This window comes from Bos indicus, chromosome 15, assembly GCF_029378745.1.
Source record: "Bos indicus isolate NIAB-ARS_2022 breed Sahiwal x Tharparkar chromosome 15, NIAB-ARS_B.indTharparkar_mat_pri_1.0, whole genome shotgun sequence".
In the NCBI taxonomy this organism is placed as follows: domain Eukaryota; kingdom Metazoa; phylum Chordata; class Mammalia; order Artiodactyla; family Bovidae; genus Bos; species Bos indicus.
Genome location: NC_091774.1, coordinates 21,142,331 through 21,158,350, shown reverse-complemented (window position 1 = coordinate 21,158,350; position 16,020 = coordinate 21,142,331). Strand labels below are relative to the sequence as shown.

At 40.5% G+C, this 16,020-nt stretch overlaps 1 protein-coding gene across 5 annotated transcripts in view; it reads left to right on the top strand.

Annotated features, from left to right (window-relative positions):
- Positions 1-16,020, top strand: part of ARHGAP20 (Rho GTPase activating protein 20) — a 219,124-nt gene that overhangs the window by 30,552 nt on the left and 172,552 nt on the right. The window lies entirely within an intron of this gene.

The window sequence follows — 16,020 nt, the reverse complement described above, 5'->3', positions numbered from 1 at the left end:
GCTTTTCCATGATTTATACCCAGGAAACAAGGAAAATTTCTAAAGTCTATTCTGAGCACACACCTACTTCAAGTAAAATTTTATGCAATGAAATTCTACTACCTAAAAAGAATCTTTACAATCTCTTTGCATGTAACATCATGGGAATTAATCTATAAAATACTGGTATACATTGTGGGGATAGATAGCAAACATATTGAGTGTTTTATTTATTAGCATTGTATATTTCTTGAAATAGATAGATCCATCATAGCACTTCATATTTCTTTAAACCTATATTTGATTTTGCTTTTCCAGTATAACATTACTGTTTCTACTGTTTTCTTCTAATTATGGTGTTATTTTAATAATTAATGACTTATAGGTGATAAAGTTTTTATCCAGAGTTAAGCAATAACTCACAGAGGATTTATTGGAATTATTTCACTTAACAGCTGTTGCACCTTAATTTTTTAACTTACTTGTTTTTAATTGGAGGATGATCGCTTTACAATATTGTATTGGTTTATGCTGTATATCAGCATGAATCAGCCATAGGTATATGCGTGTTGCCTCCCTCTTGAACCTCCCTCCCACCTCTTACCCCATCCTACCCCTCTGGATTATCACAGAGCACCAGATTTGAGCTCCCTATGTCATACAGTAAATTTCCACTGACTATCTTAATTTTACATATGGTATGGTGTATGTTTGGAGAAGGCAAAGGCACCCCACTCCAGTACTCTTGCCTGGAAAATCCCATGGACGGAGGAGCCTGGTAGGCTGCAGTCCATGAAGTCGCGAAGAGTTGGACAGGACTAAGCGACTTCACTTTCACTTTTCACTTCCATGCATTGGAGAAGGAAATGGCAACCCACTCCAGTGTTCTTGCCTGGAGAATCCCAGGGACGGGGGAGCCTAGTGGGCTGCTGTCTATGAGGTCGCACAGGGTCGGACATGACTGAAGCGACTTAGCAGCATGGTATATGTTTCAGTGCTACTCTCTCAGTTCACTCCACCCTCTCCTTTCCCCTTGTGTCCAAAGTCTGTTCTCAATGTCTGCATCACCATCGCTGCCCTGGGATAGGTACATCAGTACCATCTTTCTAGATTCCGTATATGTATATGTGTGTGCATTCCAATAATATATGATTCCAATAATATACAATATTTGTCCTTCTCTTTTGAGTTATTTCACTCTGTATAATAGGCTCTAGGTTCATCCACCTCATTAGAACTGAGTCAAGTGCATTCCTTCTTATGGCTGAGTAATGTTCCATTGTGTATATGTACCACAAATTCTTTGTCCACTCATCTGCTGATGGACATCTAGGTTGTTTCCATGTCCTGGCTATTGTAAATAGTGCTGCGATGAACATTGGGGTGCATGTGTCTTTTCAATTATGGTTTCCTAGCAGTGGGATTGCTGGGTCATAGGATGTTTTTTTATTCATATATCTTTTTTTTTTAAGGATTGTCTATACTGTTCTCTTCTCTATTTGGAGAAGGAAATGGCAACCCACTCCACTATTCTTGCCTGGAGGATCCCAGGGACGGGGGAGCTTGGTGGGTTGCTGTCTGTGGGGTTGCACAGAGTTGGACACAACTGAAGTGACTTAGCAGCATACTGTTCTCTATAGTGGCTGTATCGATTTGCATTCCTACCAACAGTGCAAGAGGGTTCCCTATTCTCCACACCCTCTCCAGCATTTATGTTTGTAAACTTTTTGATGATGGCTCTTCTGACCAGTGTGAGATGATACCTCATTGTGGTTTTGATATGTATTTCTCTACTAGTGGTGTTGAGAATCTTCATGTGTTTGTTAGTCATCTTTATGTCTTCTTTGGAGAAATATCTTTTTAGGTCTTCTGCCCACTTCTTGATGTTGCTGTTTGTTTTTCTGGTATCGAGCTTCATGAGCTGCTTGTATATTTTTGACATTAATCCTTTGTCAGTTGTTTCATTTGCTATTATTTCCTCCCATTCTGAGAGTTGTTATTTACTTTGCTTATAATTTCCTTCATTGTGCAAAAGCTTTTAAGTTTCAGTTCAGTTCAGTCGCTCAGCCGTGTCCAACTCTGCAACCCGATGAACCGCAGCACGCCAGGCCTCCCTGTCCATCACCAACTCCCAGAGTCCACCCAAACCCATGTCCATTGAGTCAGTGATGCCATCCAACCACCTCATCCTCTGTTGTCCCCTTCTCCTCCTGCCCTCAGTCTTTCCCAGCATCAGGGTCTTTTCCAATGAGTCAGCTTTTCGCATCAGGTGACCAAAGGATTGGAGTTTCAGCTTCAACATCAGTCCTTCCCATGAACCCAGGGCTGATCTCCTTTAGAATGGACTGGTGAATCTCCTTGAAGTCCAAGGGACTCTCAACAATCTTCTCCAACACCACAGTTCCAAAGCATCAATTCTTCGGCGCTCAGCTTTTCTTATGGTCCAACTCTCACATCCATACATGACCAATAGAAAAACCATAGCCTTGACTAGATGGACCTTCGTTGACAAAGTAATGTCTCTGCTTTTTAATATGCTATCTAGGTTGATCATAGCTTTCCTTCCAAGGAGTAAGCGTCTTTTAATTTCATGGCTGCAATCACCATCTGCAGTGATTTTGGAGCCCAGAAAAATAAAGTTAGCCACTGTTTCCACTGTTTCCCCATCTATTTGCCATAAAGTGATGGGACCAGATGCCATGATCCTAGTTTTCTGAATGTTGAGCTTTAAGCCAACTTTTTCACCCTCCTCTTTCACTTTCATCAAGAGGCTCTTTAGTTCCTCTTCACTTTCTGCCATAAGGGTGGTTGTCATCTGTATATCTGAGGTTATTGATATTTCTCCTGGCAATCTTGATTCCAGCTTGTGCTTCTTCCAGTCCAACGTTTCTCATTATGTACTCTGTATATAAGTTAAATAAGCAGGGTGACAATATACAGCCTTGATGTACACCTTTTCTATTTGGAACCAGTCTGTTGTTCCATGTCCAGTTCTAACTGTTGCTTCCTGACCTGCATACAGGTTTCTCAAGAGGCAGATCAGGTGGTCATATATTCCCACCTCTCAGAATTTTCCACAGTTTAGAAAACTTATTCCTAAGTATTTTATTATTGTTGTTGCAATGGTGAATGGGATTCTTTCCTTAATTTCTCTTATTTTTCATTGTCAGTGTATAGGAGTGCAAGGGATTTCTGTATATTAATTTTGTACCCTGAAACTTTAATATATTCAATATACTAGCACTAATAATGATTAGTGCTAGTAATTTTCTAGTGGCATCTTGAGCGTTTTCTGTGTAAAGAATGATGTCATCTGAAACAGTGAGACTTTTATTTCTTTTCCAATCTAAATTCCTTTTGTTTCTTTTTCTTCTCAGTTGCTGTGGCTAGGACTTCCAAATCTATGTTGAATAATAGTGGTGAGCGTAGGCACCCTTGTCTTGTTTCTGATTTTAGAGGAAATACTTTCCGTTTTTCACTATTGAGAATAATATTTGCTATGGGTTTGTCATATATGGCCTTTATTATGTTGAAGTATGTTCCTTCTATGCCTACTTTCCGGAGAATTTTTGTCATAAATGAGTGTTGAATTTTGTCAAATGCTTTCTCTGCATCTGTTGAGATGATCATATGATTTTTATCTTTAATTTGTTAATATGGTATATCATAGTTATTAATCTTTGTAAATTGAATAATCCTTGCATCCCTGGGATAAAGCCTGCTTGAAGATGATATATGATGTTTTTAACGTGTTGTTGGATTCTGTTTGCTAGAAGCTTGTTGAGGATTTTTTGCATCTGTGCTCATCAGTGATATTGACCTGTAATTTTCCTTTTTGTGTCATTTTTGTCTGGTTTTAATATCAGAGTGATGGTGACCACATAGAATGAGTTTGGGAACTTTCCTTTCACTGCAGTTTTCTGAAAGAGTTTGGGTGGGATAGGTATTAGCTCTTCTCTCAACTTTTGGTAGAATTCACCTGGGAAGCCATCTAATCCTGGGCTTTTATTCGTTGGAAGGTTGTTTTTTGTTTTGTTTTGTTTTAACACTTTCAATTTCTGTGTCTGTGATTGGTTTGTTCATATTTTGTTTCTTCTGTTTCAATTTTAGAGGGTTATGCTTTTCTAAGCATTTGTCCATTTCTTCCAGGTGATCCATTTTATTGGCACATGGTTGCTCATAGTAGTCTCTTATGATCCTTTGTATTTCTGTGTTTGATGTAACTTTTCTTTTTTCATTTCTAATTTTATTGATTTGAGTCTTCTGCCTTTATTTCCTTGATGAATCTGGCTAACGGTTTGTCCATTTTGTTCATCTTCTCAAAGAACCACCTTTTAGTTTTATTGATCTTTGCTGTTGTGTCTTTGATTTCTTTTTTGTTTATTTTTGCTCTGATCTTTATGATTTCTTTCCTTCTACTAACTTTGGGGGTTTTATTCTTCCTTATCTAGTTGCTTTTGGTGTAAGGTTAGATTGTTCAATGTTTTTCTTGTTTCTTGAGCTAGGCTTGTATTGCTATAAACTTCCGTCTTAGCACTGCATTTAATGCGTCTGATAGGTTTTGAGTTGTGCTTTCATTGTCACTTGTTTCAAAGTATATTTTGATTTCTTTTTTGAATTCTTTAGTGATCTGTTGGTATTCAGAATTGAATTGCTTAACCTCCATGTGTTTTTATTCCCTGCTTTTTTTTCTGTAGTTGATATCTAGTCTCTTAGTGTTGTGGTCAGAAAAGATGCTTGAAATGATTTCAGGTTTGTTTGTTTGTTTGTTTAATTTCATAAGGCTTTATTTATGAGCTAAGATGTGATATATCCTAGTGAAAGTTCCATGTGCACTTGAGAAAAAAGTGAAAAATCTTTTGTTTTGGGATGAAATACCCTGTAGATATCAGTTAGGTCCAACTGGTCCAGTATGTCCTTTAAAGCTTGTGTTTCCTTATTAATTTTCTGTCTGGAAGACTGTCCATTAGTGTCAGTGGGGTGTTAAAGTCCCCACTATTATCATGTTATTGTCCATTTCCCCTTTCAGAGTTGTTAGCATTTGTCTTAGTATTGAGGTGCTCCTATGTTAGGTGCAAATATATTTATAATTGTTATATCATCTTCTGAGTCCTTCCTTGTCTCTTGTAACAGTCTTTATTTAAAATCTATTTTATCTGAGTCTTGCTACTCCCACTTTTTTTATTTCCATTTGCATGGTTACATTTTTCTAGTCCCTCACTTTCAGTCTGTGTGTGTCCCTAGGTCTGAGGTGGGTCTCTTGTAGACAGAATATATAGGGGTCTTGTTTTTGTATCCATTCAGCCAACCTGTGTCTTTTGGATGGAGCATTTAGTCCAATTACATTTAAGGTAAATATTGATATGTTATGATGCTATTGCCATTTACTTTATTGTTTTGGGTTTGTTTTTTGTAGGCCTTTTCTTTCTGTTGTGTTCCCCTGTCTAAAGGAGTTCCTTTAACCTTTGTTATAAAACTAGTTTGGTGATGCTGAATTCTCTTGGCTTTTGCTTGTCTATAAAGCTTTTGATTTCTCCTTCAAATCTGAAGCAGATCCTTGCTGTGTTCGAGTAATCTTGGCTGTAAGTTTTTTTTCATCGCTTTAAGCATATCCTGCCACTTCCTTCCAGCCTGCACAGTTTCTGTTGAAAGATCAGCTGTTGGCCTCATGGTAATCCCCTTATATGTTATTTGTTGCTTTTCCCTCGCTGCTTTTAATATTTGTTGCTTGTGCTTAATTTTTGTTAGTTTGATTAACATGTGTCTTGGTGTGTTTCTCTTTGGTCTATCCTGAGTGGGACTCTTTGTGCTCCCTGGACTTAGTTGTCTGTTAGCTTTCCCATTTTAGAGAAGTTTGCTTCTATAATCTCCTCAAATATTTTTTTATGCCCTTTCATTTTGTCTTCTTCTTCTGGGGCCCCTATGATTCAAATGTTGTTATGTTTAATGTTGTCCCAGAGTTCCCAGAGACTGCCCTCATTTCTTTTTATTCTCTTTTCTTTATTCTGCTCTGCTCCAGTTATTTCTTACACTTACCATTCTTCTGCCTCAGATAGATTCCTATTGGTTCTCTCTGCCCATTGGTTCCCTCTGGTGTACTTGTTAATCTCAGTTATTGTGTTGTTCATTGTTGATGGTCTGTTCTTTAATTCTTCTAGTCCCTTGTTAAACATTTGTTGTAACTTTTTGGCTTGTGCTTCCAGTCTATTTATCTGTGCCTCCATTTTATTTCCAAGATTTTGGTTCATCTTTACTATAGTTACTCTTATTTCTTTGTCAGGTAGAGTGCTTATTTCCTCTTCATTTGTTTGGTCTTCTGGGGTTTTACCATGTTTTTCGTCCACTGCATGTTTCTCTGTCTTTTCATTTTGTTTAATTTACTGTGTTTGAAATCTCCTTTCTGCAGCCTGGAGGGTTGTAGTTCCTCTTAATTCTGGAGTCTATCCCCTGTGGGTGGGGTTGGACCAGTGTCATGGTTGGGAGGACTTTGTGCCTATGGTCTCATGCCTTGTCTCTGAAGTGGAATGCCATGTCCGATAGTATGTTTTGGGGTATCTTTGGGCTTCGTATGGCTTTTGGCAGCCTTTCTACTAATGGACAGTGTTGTGTTTCTGTCTTGCTAATGTTTTGGCATGAGGCCTCCAGCACTGGAGCTTGCTGGCCTTTGGGTGGGCTTTGCTGTTAGTGTTGTGGGAGACCTTTGGGAGAGCTTTTGTTGACTAATGTTCCATGGGATTGGAAATTCTCTGGTGGTCCAAAGTCCTGGACTCAGGTCTCCTACATCAGGGGTAGGGAAGGCCCATGAAAAGCAAAAGGTCATTCACTACTCGTCCAAGCCTAGGTTGGAGTGATTCTGAACTTCTAGGCTGAGTGCCGGTTAGACCCTGTCCTGCCTGCAGCACCAAAACCTCACGGGCCTCACAGCACAGAAGACAAAACCCCAAGACTGATAGTGAGAGCAACACTTAAGAGCACCCAAAGAAATTCACACACTTACAAAGGGAAAAGTAGAGAGAGGAAAGAAAAAAAGAATAAAAACAAGAGTCAAAGAGAAGAAAGCAATGAAGACTGTAAAATTAGGAAAAAATAAAATGAACTTATTTAAAAATAAGATGTTTTTAAAGTGGAAAAAGTAAGTTATAAAAAAATAAAAATTAAAGGAATAATAAAGAAATTACATGAGAACAATATGAAAAAGAAAAGAAGGAAGAAAAAAGGGGGGAAAATGAAAGAAAAAATAGAGAAAAATGTATGCAGAGTTGTAGTTCCACCTCCACCTCCCAGGAGGCTCTCTAGTATTGAGCTGCTCTCTGGACCTGCCATGGGAACAGCTCAGACTCTGATCTGACCCTACTCATGTGTGTACTTGCCTCATCCATTGTCCTCAGTTGCCAGAGCGAGGGCTTTCTCTTTTGTGTGGACACTCATTGTCCTTTTATATATTCCATAGACACAGAGTCTACTTAGTTGGTTTTGTGGATTTACTCCGCAGCTTGTGCAGCTGGTGGAAAGGTTTTAGATCCTCTTCTTTAGCCTCTCTGCCGTGGAGCTCAGTCGTGGTTTTATCCTCATCTCTGCATGTGGTCATTCACAGGAGTTTGCTCCTTGGGCTGCCTGGGAGGACTCAATTCTGCCCTAATGAGGATCAGGCATGGAGGTAGTGCAGCTGCTTGGATCACAGGGATCCTGGTAGCACCAGATACATGGGGGAGCCAGCGGCCACAGACACAGGCAATATGGCACTATTAGGAGCTTTTTAGCCTCTGGAAACTCTCCCCTAGTGAGGACTAGGCATGGAGGTGGTGCAGCTGCTTGGATCACAGGATACCTGGTGGTGCCAGATGTTCGGGGAAGCCAGCAGCCACAGGCACAGGAGATAAGGCACTTAGAGACTTCTTCTAGCCTCTGGCAGCTAGCGTTCAAAGGGTTTCCCTGGTTGGTCCTTTTCTGGCGCTTGGCACAGCAGGTGCTCAAAGACCCTACTGGCTGGGGTCCTTCTCTATTGCTCAGTGCAGCAGGCACTCAAAGGGCCCTTCTGGCCAGGGTCTTTATTGCTCGGCACGTCAGGCACTCAAAGGACCACTTTCTGTGGGGTTTTTCTCTATTGATCAGCTGCCCAGTGTGTGAGTGGGGAGAGAGCGAGAGGTTACAGTGATGGCCTTAGGCCCTGTGCACAACTCAGCAGTACCACCGTGCCTCCTTGGCTGTCCAGCTTTCCTTGAAAGGCACTCCCTGCCACAGTCTTCTCCCTCATGTTCCTGCAGGCCTTCTCCCTGCAGTCAACAGCAGTTCTTGCTCTGAGAGTGCTCCTCAACCACTGTGCTCCAGCTCCCTGCCACCACATGTACTGGAGGATCTGTGTCCCTCTCCATGCTGCTTTGGGCTATGGTGCAGATAGTCTGTGTGGTTCTCACTCCCTTCAGACTGCCATAGATCAGCTGCCACCTCCAGCAGCATCAAATACCTCCCCTCTGTCCTGAACTATTGCTCTGATGCGGGGATCTCTCCCCTGCTCTTCTGTACCATTTACTTTCCTCCTCTTTTTCCCTCCCTTCCTTCATCCTACTGGGTTTTCCTGTGGTCAGGGACTCTTGTCAGCTCTCAGCTAGTACTCTGTGAGATACTCTATTTACTTAGGCATAAATTCATGTCATACAAACTTTTCTTTCAGAAATTCATTTGTTTTGAGATGGTATTCAGCCCTCCTTATAGAAATTGCATGAAAATATACCCACTTTTCTTTTAAGTTACAGTCTGTTAGTACCTTCAAGTTAGTATTCACCTATATCTATCCTTACCTCCAGCTTCCTGATGGCTCAGCAGGTAAAGAATCTGCCTACAATGCAGGAGACTTAGGTTTGATCCCTGAATTGGAAAGAATCCCTGGAAAAGGAAATAGCATGAAAAATTTTTTGCATGAAAATTTTTTTTCATGCAGTATTCTTGCATGAAAATTTTTTCTTGCCTGAAAACTCCCATGGAGAAAGGACCCTGGTAGACTACAGTCCAAAGGGTTGCAAAGAGTTGGACACGACTGAGCAACTAAGCATGTAGAATGCTTCTTACCTCCAAATCAATTCATTGTGTGTGTCCTGTTTTCGAGACTTGGTACTGGGTACTTTACATGTATTACCTTTTGGGTTTTTTTTTGTGTTTTTTTTTTTATTTTATTTTATTTTTAAACTTTACATAATTGTATTAGTTTTGCCAAATATCAAAATGAATCCGCCACAGGCATACATGTATTACCTTTTGAATCTGTGCTTACTGCTGCTGATTGGAGAGAAAGGTAATGCCAAGGAAATGTTACGGTGCAGCAGAAAGTGCTTGGGCTTTGCTACATTCAAATGCTGACTTTCCATCCTGATTGTCTGTGTGACCTTAAATAAATTACCTAATCTCTGAGTTTCAATGTCTTCCTCTGTAAAATATGAATCTAATGCTTAGAATATGAAATGAGAAAATAAGGGAAATGTTTAGATTGACTTCGTTATTATTAGTTGCCTCTTTCTTTCCCTTATATATATTTCATTTTCAAGTTTTAAACCTCTTGAAATATCCAATAAAGTCAAGTTTGTTAATAAGATTTTGTTGTTGTTGCTGTTCAGTTAAGTTGTATCCAGCTCTTTGATCCCATGGAGTGGGATCCCAGGCTTCTCCATCCTCCACTATCTCCCAGAGTTTGCTCAGTTTCCTGTCCATTGAACTAGTGATGCTAACCATCTCATCCTCTGCTGCCACCTTCTCCTTTTGCCTTCAGTCTTTCCCAGCATCAGGGTCTTTTCCAATAAGTCAGCTCTTTGCATCAGGTAACCAAAGTATTGGAGCTTTAGCAACAGTCCTTCCAATGAATATTCAGAGTTGATTTCCTTTAAGATTGACTGTTTTGATCTCCTTGCAGTCCAAGGGGCTCTCGAGAGTCTTCTCCATCACCACATTTTGAAAGCACCAATTCTTTGGTGCTCAGCCTATGGTCCAACTCTCACATCCATACATGACTATTGGAAAAACCATAGCTTTGACTATGTGGACCTTTGTTGGCAAAGTGACGTCTCTGCTTTTGAGTACACTGTTTAGGTTTCTTGTAGCTTTTCTGCCAAGAAGCAGGCATCTTTTACTTTCATGGCTGCAGTCACTGTCCACGATGATTTTGGAGCCTAAGAAAATAAAATCTGTCACTACTTCCAATACTTTGGCCACCTGATGCAAAGAACTGACTCATTGGAAAACATGCTGATGCTGGGAAAGATTGAAGGCAGGAGGGGAAGGGAACAACAGAGGATGAGATGTCATCACTGACTTGATGGACGTGAGTTTGGGCAAGATCCAGGAGATGGTGATGGACAGGGAAGCCTGACGTGCTGCAGTCCATGGAGTCATAAAGAGTCGGACGTGACTGAGTGACTGAACAACAACAAAAGGCTGTAAGAGAAACTAAATGAGTATATGTCAAGCCCTTAATGTAGTATCTAGCACATAGTCAGTGCTTTTATGTTTGAGGACTATGTAGTAGTAAGTAGTAGTGGTGGTGGTGGCAGCAGCAGCAATAACAGAAATGGAAGGACACATTATCCTGGTTCAGAGACTCTCTGAGGACAATAGTAGGTGAGAATTTTTAAAAGATGAAATGCAGTCTGGAAGCCAGCTAGACTATAATGTTAAATTCGTTTTAGCAAAAACAGTTGTATTTCCAGGTCTGGCCTGAAACAAGATCAGCGTTGACTGTTTGGAATTCATTTCTGGTGGACCCTGAAAATTCTTGAGGTATCCCTAGACAGAAGCTTAAAGTATACCTAGAATGATTCTTGGAAACAAGAGCTTGCCACATGATGGATTGACCTGGTTGCCACATGGAGGATTGACCTGGTTTGCTCAGCCACTTGAGATGAAGGGGCTCCAAGAGCTTCATATGTAGCAGAGCTGTGAATCAAGATTAAACACATACACAATTGGCTGGTTTGGGGTAAGGATGAGAGGGTAAGAGACCCAAAGCAAAAGGCAGTGGAGACCAGGAAAGCAGCTCTCTGCTGACTCTCCTCTTCCTTTTGGTCAGTTCATTCCTGTTGTGCGTGGCTGTACACAAATGTGTGCTCACAAACATGCTAATCTTCTTTTACTCAGAAGTTCCCACATTGTGTTCTGCAAATTCCTCATCATTTCATTTCCTTTTTCTCTGTCATGTTGGCATCTAACATCTAACTAGTCTAAAGTGGATGATAACTTACCATACTTTCTAAGGCAAGCAGAACATTTATACTATCTGGAATAGTTTACTGAGAATTGTGGTCAAATCTCCTCTCATAAGAGAATGAAAAACTGCTTCTACCTGTGATAAGTATAAACTTGACAAATATGTTGTTGAAATGAACTGAATGAACTCGTGAAGGCCTCTCTCACACTGAGACTCTAGGTTAGTTATGGTAACTGTCTGATAGAATTTAAAGGAAAAGTCAATTTAAAAGGAAAGTTACTAGACTTTCTTTTGGAAGAAATTCTATAAACCTTCTGTACCTAGATGCAATTTCTTGATAACAAGACTTTAAAATAAAATAAAATTTTGAAGAATTATAAAATAATTTTTTTAAGAATTTAAAAAAATCTTTTAAGACCTTTTCAAAATTTTAATAAACTATACTGATATGCTATCTTACAAAAAATCTGTATTCTTTCCTTTTCTTATAGAAACAAAACAAAACAAAAAATGCTTTTCATCATGCTGCCTTGTATTACATGCCCTGTGCTTAGTTGCTCAGTCATGTCCGACTCTTTGTGACCCCATGGACTATAGCCCACCAGGCTCCTCTCTCCATGGGGATTCTCCAGGCAGGAATACTGGAATGGGTTACCACCCTCCTCCAGGGGATCTTCACAACTCAGGGATAGAACCCAGGTCTTCTGCATTGCAGGCGGATTCTTTACCCTCTGAGCCACTAGGGAAGCCCATATTATATTCCAGTTGGCTCTAAATAAGGCCTATTCCTACAGTTTTGAATAATGTGTTGTAAAGTTTTAAACTGCATAGATTGTTCAAGGTATGTGATGAGAAGAACACAAAGTAGAAATTTAATACGTGAAGATCACTATCACTAGCACTCTACAAGATACCTACTTTCCTTTGCAAGGAACGTTTTCCAAAGTAGTAAAACTCAGATGTAAAGGAAAGAGAGAGCAGTTGCTTTATAAAGTGGCAAAGTTGTTGGATTTTTGCCAAAATGAAATTCATTGCTTTCTTAAGCCAAAGACTTCGCAGATCCACATATCACTTTATTCTCTTCAAACTACTTTTCATATTCTTTAAAAATGATCAAATACATCTGTTCCTGATGGAGTATGCTGTTTCCCTATGGTATGATTCTGGGAGGAAATCTATAGAAGATGTAAATCTCTTCACATGCTGGTGAGCTTGACAGGGTCAAATTAATTTATTTTTGCACTTGCAAAACAGTACATCCATTTAATTTCCTCATTCCAACTATAAACTAATTTCCTAATTGCAGTTAAAATTCAATTTTATATTTAATTTTGGCACCAGGAAAACACTGTCTCATTAGTGAATGTTTATTCACCTTTCCTCACCTCTCTCTATGAGTTATCAGGCTATCCTAAGACATCCTTACTGTGTAGGGCTAAATACTGCCTTACCCTGTACAGCTTGAAAGATTTCTCAGAGGTACTTTGGAATCTCATGATCGGCTTCCTTCAAAACCCTTTACAAAGCAGAAGAATAATTGAAAACCTTCATACTATTATGGTTTAGAAAGTATGGACTGTGGAGCCATCCTTCCTGGGTTTGGATCTGGCCCTGCTTCTTGTCAGATGTGAGAACTTTGACAAGATTCATAACCTCTTCAGGCCTCACTTTTCTCATCCGTAGCATGAGGACAATCTCCTAGGGGATTAAAAGAGTTAAAATTGTATCTGGCACATTTTAAGTATTAGATATGTTTTCTGTTAAAATAATTAAAAATACATAAATCCTTGTGCTGCCATGTCACATAATGTCTAATCTTCTTAGTGTTCCAGGTGTAGGTTTTTTTCAGCCTATCTGCATTTCGAGTGTCAGTTCAGTTCAGTTCAGTCGCTCAGTCGTGTCCGACTGTGACCCCATGAATTGCAGCACGCCAGGCCTCCCTGTCCATCACCAACTCCCGGAGTTTACTCAAACTCACGTCCATCGAGTCGGTGATGCCATCCAGCCATCTCATCCTCTGTCATCCCCTTCTCCTCCTGCCCCCAATCCCTCCCAGCATCAGTCTTTTCCAATGAGTCAACTCTTCGTATGAGGTGGCCAAAGTACTGGAGTTTCAGCTTTAGCATCATTCCTTCCAATGAACACCCAGGGCTGATCTCCTTCAGAATGGACTGGTTGGATCTCCTTGCAGTCCAAGGGACTCTCAAGAGTCTTCTCCAACACCACAGTTCAAAAGCATCAATTCTTTGGTGCTCAGCCTTCTTCACAGTCCAACTCTCACATCCATACATGACCACTGGAAAAACCATAGCCTTAACTAGACGGACCTTTGTTGGCAAAGTAATGTCTCTGCTTTTGAATATGCTGTCTAGGTTGGTCATAACTTTCCTTCCAAGGAGTAAGCGTCTTTCAGTTTCATGGCTGCAGTTACCATCTGCGGTGATTTTGGAGCCCAAAAAAATAGTCTGACACTGTTTCCACTGTTTCCCCATCTATTTCTATTTCAAGTGTAGGGACCATGTTTTCTGTGCTTAAAATCTACATGTTTAGTGCTGCTACTAAGTCACATCAGTCGTATCTGACTCTGTGTGACCCTATAGGTGGCAGCCCACCAGGCTCCCCCATCCCTAGGAGTCTCCAAGCAAGAACACTGAAGTGGGTTGCCATTTCCTCCTCCAATTCATGAAAGTGAAAAGTGAAAGTGAAGTCGCTTAGTTGTGTCCGACTCTTTGCAACCCCGCAGACAGCAGCCTACCAGGCTCCTCTGTCCATGGGATTTTCCAGGCAAGAGTACTAGAGTGGGGTGCCATCGCCTTCTCTGTGTTTAGTGATAGGTATAGAAAAGATACTCTATAAATATTAGCTGAGCTAAATTAGTGATTCCTTTCTTCCCCCAGCTAAGTAGGTCAACCCTCAACTGGAGTAGAAAAAGGATCTGAGAGTCCACTGCTGTCTGAGAACATGATACAGTCATTGCCAAAAAGCCACACAAAGAATTGCCAGTTACGGAATGACCAGCAGTCTAATGTTTGTTGATTTACTGCTCACATGTTTAATGCATCAGCTGTGTTATGAGTCTGTGTTGATTTCTGATGCATAGTTTCTGGAGTAATGAGAAGATGGGAGTGAGTTCTAGTTTCTGCTCGATCATTAATGACCCTGGTAGAGTCACGTAGCTTTTTTTTCAACCAGAACTCTTTTCTTACCTGTCAGGCATGGAGCAGGGGGAGAGTGAAGTTGACTAAATCCTTTACATACTTCCTTCACCAGCCCCCAGCTGTACCATTTTGTGTTTCTTTATGATAACCATAACTCAGTCACAAGGAGAATGGAAAATGGTATGAACGCTTCTTACAAATCCTTTTTATCCCAGCTCTTAAAACATCTCTAAGCATGTGTATGTCACACTACTGAGAAATGAGTATCCTCCTTATCCACTTTCAGTGCAGAGGTCAAGCATTTGCTCATGTGGGATCTTTGGTCTTTTTACTGTCATTATGTCATTTTGGTAGCCAGTCTCCACAATAGCCCCAATGATTTCTACCTCCTGGAATTCACACATTTGTGCAATTCCCCCCATACAATGTATCAGAATTGATCTCTGTAACCAATTGGATATTGTTAAAGTGATGATTGATCACTTCTGAGATTTGGTTATTAGATACCAAACTTCTGTCTCAGTTGCTCTCATGCTTTCTCCATCTCTGTAATCATTTGCTCTGGGGGAAGCAGTCTCCTAAGCAGCCCTGCAAAGAGGCCTCAATGGAAGGAGCTGAAGCCTCCACCCCATAGCTACGTGAGTGACCTTGTAAGTGGATTTTCAAACCCCAGTCAAGTCTTTTAGAGATTGCAGCCCTAGCTTGACTGCAGCCTCATAAGAAACCTGAGCCAGACTCACCCAGCTAAATTACTTCCTGGTTCCTGACACTTAAACTGTGTGAGGTAATGTTTGTTGTTTTAAGTGACTGTGGTTTGTAGTAATTTGTTATGTAGCAACTGATAACCAATACAATTATCTTCAAGTCATGAAAGTAGCTTTCTAGAGTGTTTCTTATATTTCCCTTTTATATATTCTTACAGCTAGAAGTGGAAGGATGGATACAGATCCTGTTCCCATTTATAAATTAAAACTCTCATTCCCCAAATCATGTAATTTGTTAGAAAAGGAGCCAGATGACGTTCTTTCTTTAAACGGCTCTATTGAGATACTGGAGAAGGCAGTGGCACCCCACTCCAGTACTTTGCCTGGAAAATCCCATGGATGGAGGAGCCTGGTAGGCTGCAGTCCATGGGGTTGCTAAGAGTCAGACACGACTGAGCAACTTCACTTTCACTTTTCACTTTCATGCATTGGAGAAGGAAATGGCAACCCACTCCAGTGTTCTTGCCTGGAGAGTCCCAGGGACGGGGGAGCCTGGTGGCTGCCGTCTGTGGGATCACACAGAGTCGGACACGACTGAAGTGACTTAGCAGCATTGAGATACAGTTCATACCATTTAGTTCACCCATTTAAAATGTGCACTTCAATGGCTTTTAGTGTATTCTCAGAGTTGTACAGCAACTCTGTTTAGTATTTTAGTCTGTGACTATACTAAACAGATAAAAATCTTAAACCATTTTCATCCTGCCTGAAAGAAAACCCATAGCCATTAGTTGTTATTCTTTGTTCTCTCCCTTGTCCCTTCTTCCCTTATCTCTGTCTGTAAGCAGCCACTCATTTCCTTTCTGTTTCTATAGCTTTGCCTCCTCTGGACATTTCATGCAGCTGGATCATGTCCTATGTGGTCTTTGGAACAGGCTTCTTTGAGTTAGCATGATATTTTCAGGGTTCATCCATGTTGTAGCTTGTG